This window comes from Fukomys damarensis, unplaced genomic scaffold (assembly GCF_012274545.1).
Source record: "Fukomys damarensis isolate Sample0158 unplaced genomic scaffold, DMR_v1.0_HiC HiC_scaffold_34, whole genome shotgun sequence".
Lineage (NCBI taxonomy): Eukaryota > Metazoa > Chordata > Mammalia > Rodentia > Bathyergidae > Fukomys > Fukomys damarensis.
This window is the reverse complement of record NW_022900946.1, coordinates 9,247,677-9,252,864: the sequence shown is the minus strand read 5'-3', so window position 1 is coordinate 9,252,864 and position 5,188 is coordinate 9,247,677.

The window sequence follows — 5,188 nt, the reverse complement described above, 5'->3', positions numbered from 1 at the left end:
CTGTTATCTTGGGTGTCCAGGCTGGGCCTAAAGATTCCAACCTTCTAATCATATAGCTGATCCCTTCCCGATAGCCATGAAGCTATCTAGGGTTCCACCCAAGAGTCACCTTATTAGCAGTAACTCAGATATGATTGAAAGGGGGTTACGAATAACTAAAGGCATCCCTCTCACCCCATCACTAAGGAGATTCCACGGGTCGTACTACATATGTGTCATGAGTTGGGGAGAAAGACCAAATACGTACCTTTTCTTATGGCGCAGTGTCACAGGGAGAAAGGAGAAGCAGAGCCTTTGTTTTCCTCTGGATCTCTGCTTCCCGGGGCTGCTATCTGGGCTTCACCTCCCAATGTTAAGACCTGGGCCGACTTGTTTACCAGGTGCAGCAGGGACTCTGGGCTCTGGGAACACCGCCTTTGACTTTTGTCCTTCCCGCCCTGCAGCAGTGAATCCCTGGGTTGCCTTGCAGTACCCATTAAGCGGTTCTGGGACACACATGGTATACGGAGGCCAGGGAACAGGAGCGAGTGTCGTGCAGGGACAGGGGTGTGCTAAACTCACAAACGATATTGCAGCACCACGGGGCTGGTAACAGCGGAGAGATTAATGTCTCCTAGGCTCAAAGATCAAGGGGAGAGAGGGATGTCTGTGGGAGAAAGCTGCAGGTGTAACCACCCAGGCAGCCTTGTGCTCTCCCAGCTGGTGGTGTCTCCACATGGGTAGAATCAACCAGAAGATTGAGGATAGGACACCCTCCTGGTATGGTCCATTTAGGTCCGTCCCTGAGCCCAGAGCTGGCTGGAGGGGTGGTGCAGGGTGGATTTGGAGGGGCCAATGGCAAACAACCAATGCACATGCACACACACGCACACACACTCACACTGTCCCCATTTGGCTTCTCCGCGGCCCAGTAACACCGTTTGGTCTGCATTTGAGAGATTACTGTGAAATCCTTTCATAGGTAGAAAACAGACTGTTATGATTATTGTTGCTTCGTCTTACTTTGCAGCAATATACCTGTAAGAAAGGTCATGCTATCCATGCATGATGGTGCAAGCTTGGAATCCCAACATTCTGGGAGGCTGAGGCAGAAGGGTCATGTTTGAGCCCAGCCTGAGCAGCTTAGTGACCTAGCAAGATCCTGTCTCAAGTGTAAAATTAAAAATGAGCTGAGGACATAGCTTAGTGGAAAGGCCCTCAGTTCAATCCCCAGTAGTGGGGAAAAAAAAAATGTATTAAATAAAGGCACGGGAGAAGAAAGATTTTGCTGTATCACTATATCAGAGACAGGCAAGTTATAGGTCAGCCAAGTACAGTTAGGGGCCTGTTTTTTGTTGTTGTTGTTTTGTTTGGTTTTGGTTTTCTGAGACAGGGTCACACTATGTAGTTGAGACTATGTAGTTGTAGGACAGGCTGGTCTCAAACTCACAGCAATCCTCCTGCCTCAGCCTCCCGAGTGCTGGGATAACAGCTGTGAGCCACCACGCCCAGTTTAGGTGCCTGTTTTGGCAAATAAATGCTCATTGAAACGCAGCCCATTCACTCACTGAATTCATCTGTGGCTGTGGCAGCACTGAGGAGTTGCAACAGACACCCCACAAAACCTAAAACATTTTTTCCTGCAGCCTTTTGTGGCAAGGCTGACCCCTATGTATACTCCAGGTAGCAGGCAGGATCAGCTGTATTCTTAGTTGGTCTTGTTGCAAAATGAAGTACAGAGCTTCTTGTTCTGAATCCAGTAAGTATCTCGAGATGGCCTTAAACAAAATGGAAAAGTCCTAAGCAAGGGCCAGGTGTGACTGCACAGTCCACACCTTGGTACCAAAAATCCTCCTGAGAGGGTGTACAGAGCAGGAGGATGGATGCTCCGGGTGTGGCATATGGGGGCAACAGTTAGTGACTCAGGGGAATGCCTGTGTGGGTCTTCAGTCCCATGACCGCAGGCTAAGTTATGTGTCTTTTTTTTTTTTTTTTTTGGACACAGGGTCTCACTATGTAGTGCAGGCTATCCTTGAACTCACAAGTAGCTGAGGCTGACTCACAGCAATCCTCCTGCCTCAGCCTCCTGTGTATCTCTTTTTTGTTTGTTTTTGGTACCGGGGAATCTGACTTGGGACCTTCCACTTGTGAGGCAGGCAGTGGCACCACTGAGCTAAATCCCCGGCCCCAGCCTTTATGCATCTTGTCTTATATCTGTGACGTGGTTAAGATTGTGACAATTTCTTGCAACAGAAGTTCTTCCTTTCTTTTTTTTCTTTCCTTGCATCAAACAAGGGCCTTGCACGTACTAGGCAACCACTGTGCTTTTATCACTGAGCTACATCCCCTAGTACTGTTTTGTTTTTAAAACTTTATCTTTGCCATCTACTGTATTGCAGGTGTGCAGTAGATCTCTTGGCTTCTCTTAGAGTTCTATTCATTTTTCCCCCTTTTGAGACAGGGTCTCCCTATGTAGTTCAGGCTGGCTGTGAACTCACTGTGTGGCCCAGGCTGGGTGTGACCTCACAGTGATCCTCCTGCCTCAGCCTCCTGAGTGCTTGGATGACAGGTGTGCACCACCACACCTGACTAGAGTTCTATTCATATAATTTTTTTGGGGCCGGGGATTTAGCTCAGGGGTTTGGTGGCCTGCCTTGCAAGAGCAAAGACCCGAGTTCTATAAAAAAAAAAAAAAAAAACCAACATAATTTTTTTTGCAATACTCTACGGTAAGTTTGGTAAACACGGAATTAAAGCCTTCTTTCTTCATGTTGTAGGTTTGAGGTTAGGTCCTCATATCATCTTGACAAAACCAAGAAATACAAAAGAAGATTCTCAGCACTCCAGAAGGCTAATTCCCCAAAAGGCTAATTACGGTTGTAAGATTTTTTTTTTTTGAGGGGGTTACGGGGGATCAAATTTGGGTCCTTGTGCTTGCGAGGCAGGTGGTGGCACCACTGAGCTAAGTCCCTGGCCCTGCACAACTTACGTTCAAAGAACTCACGTGTGCTAATAATCACAGGGCCTGAGGCTGAAGTAATACCTATGCTTTCTGGCCAGAGAGCCTACAAGAAGAATTCAGGACCAAGGGATGTAGCTCAGTGGCAGACTATGTGCTTAGCCTGTGCAAGGCTCTGCCTTCAATTCCCAGCACCTCCCAACAACCAAACCAAAACACGATCAAAAAAGAAATTTGTTCCTCTTTCTACGCTCTTCATGTGGTTTTCAGGTAGGGCCTGTTTTGAGTGTCAGGTAACACAGGGTTCAACTTCAGCTGTCAACTGTCACTTACCAGCTGTATGGCCATGGAACAATTTAGTTACTAAGCTTTCTGCATGTAATTTCTTCCTACATAAAAATGGGAATTTGAGCCACGTGTGGCGGCCATGCCTATAATCCCAGCACTCTGGGAAGCTGAGACAGGAGAATTTGAAATTCAAGCCCAGTATGGACAATTCAGTGACTTCGTGGACCTTATCTCAAAATGTAAAAAAAAAAAAATTTTTTTTAAAGAGCTCCGTGGTACGGCCCCTGCCTCACCAGCACAAGGTCCGGGGTTCAATCCCTGGTACTGGATAAAAGGGATAGAAATATAGCTCAGTGTTGTGATCCTAGATTCGATCCCCAATATAAACACAGAACAAAACAAAAACAAAAGAGAGATTTGCTAATATTTACTTTCCAGAGCTTGAGGCATACAATGGTAAGAAATAAATACAATAAAAATTTATAAGATGGAAGAAGCCAGGAGGGAGGGGAAGGGAAGGCAGAAGAAAAAGAACCGAGATGTATTAGTCCATGTACCAGCTCCGCATAATGGATGCAATCATTATGTACTATAAACATATGCTAATAACATTTTTTTTTTCTAGGATCCTTCTCTAGTGTTTGCTGGGAGCAAACACTTCCCAAATGCTTGTGGATGATTTGGAGATTAGACTATTCTTTTTCTGCAATTGTATTATTTCATATTCTTGCTTTCCTTACCCGAGGTGATGTAATACTCAACCATCTGCTGCTCTCTCATTTAAAGCCACAGCAAGCCATGTTTATTCTGAGAGCCTCTTCCAAGGCCTGGCAAGGAGGATCCCCTGAGAGGTGGTATGCCTGGGGACTGGCCAAACACCATGCCCAGCTAAGTGACCTTCAAATTATTTTTGCACAAAAGACCTTATAGAGCAAGCCCTCATTTGCTTCTGTACTGTGGGGTTATTTTAGTTATAATGTATGTCGCAGTCTACTAAAGAGGCCAAATGGTCCTATTTCAGCAAGAGGTCTGAAATGAAATATTGATTCTCCTACTTGGTAGTTTTGTTTTTAGCAAGAGTTAAAGCTGAACATGTTGCCATACACCTGTAATTCCAGCACTCTGGGAGGCTGAGGCAGGAGTATTGCACCTTTGAGCCCTGCCTGAGCGACTGAGTGAGAACCTGTGTTAAAATAAAAAATAATTTTAAAAAGGGCCTGGGATTTAACTCAGTGCAAAGGCCCAGTGTTCAGTCTCCAATACTGAAAAACAAACAAAGAGTTAAGCTTGTGGCCAAGCACAGTGCTGTGTGCCTGTAGTCGCTGCATGCAGGAGCCTGAGATGGGAGTTCATCTGGGCCCAGGAGATCAAGACCAACCTGGGCAACACAAGGTGTGAGACTCCATCATCTCAAAAAAAAGTTACGGACTAGGGATTTAGCTCAGTGTTGTGGGTGTCTGCCTCGCAAGCACACGGTCCCGAGTTTGATCCCCGGTACAAAAAAGAAAAAGTTGAACTGTAATACCTGATTGCTTCTAAGACAGGCTTCTCACATAATCGGCTGATTGTTATTTAAAATAAATGACCAGGGGAAGTACAGGGGCAAGCAGCTGCACGGTAGGGTGGGTTCTAGCCTCAGCTCTATTGGTGTCCTCTGCAAACCTCTGCTTTGTCATATGTAAATGAGAATTAAAAGAGCAACCAAGTTTATGGTCATCCTGAAGATTCAATAAATGATAAGCCACTTACCTTATGCTCTTAGCACCTTGCGAGTAATGAGTAGTAAAAGCCCAATAAATATTAACTATTGTTATTTATGCATTGTTTGATGATGATGATGATATGTTCATTGTCAGATTTGGGTGACTTCCCAGTGTAACCATCTTTAAAAGGTGGACTCTTTCTTTTAGAGATAAATTGCTTCTCCAAACTCCCCTATGCCAAGGGTGGAATAAAGCACTA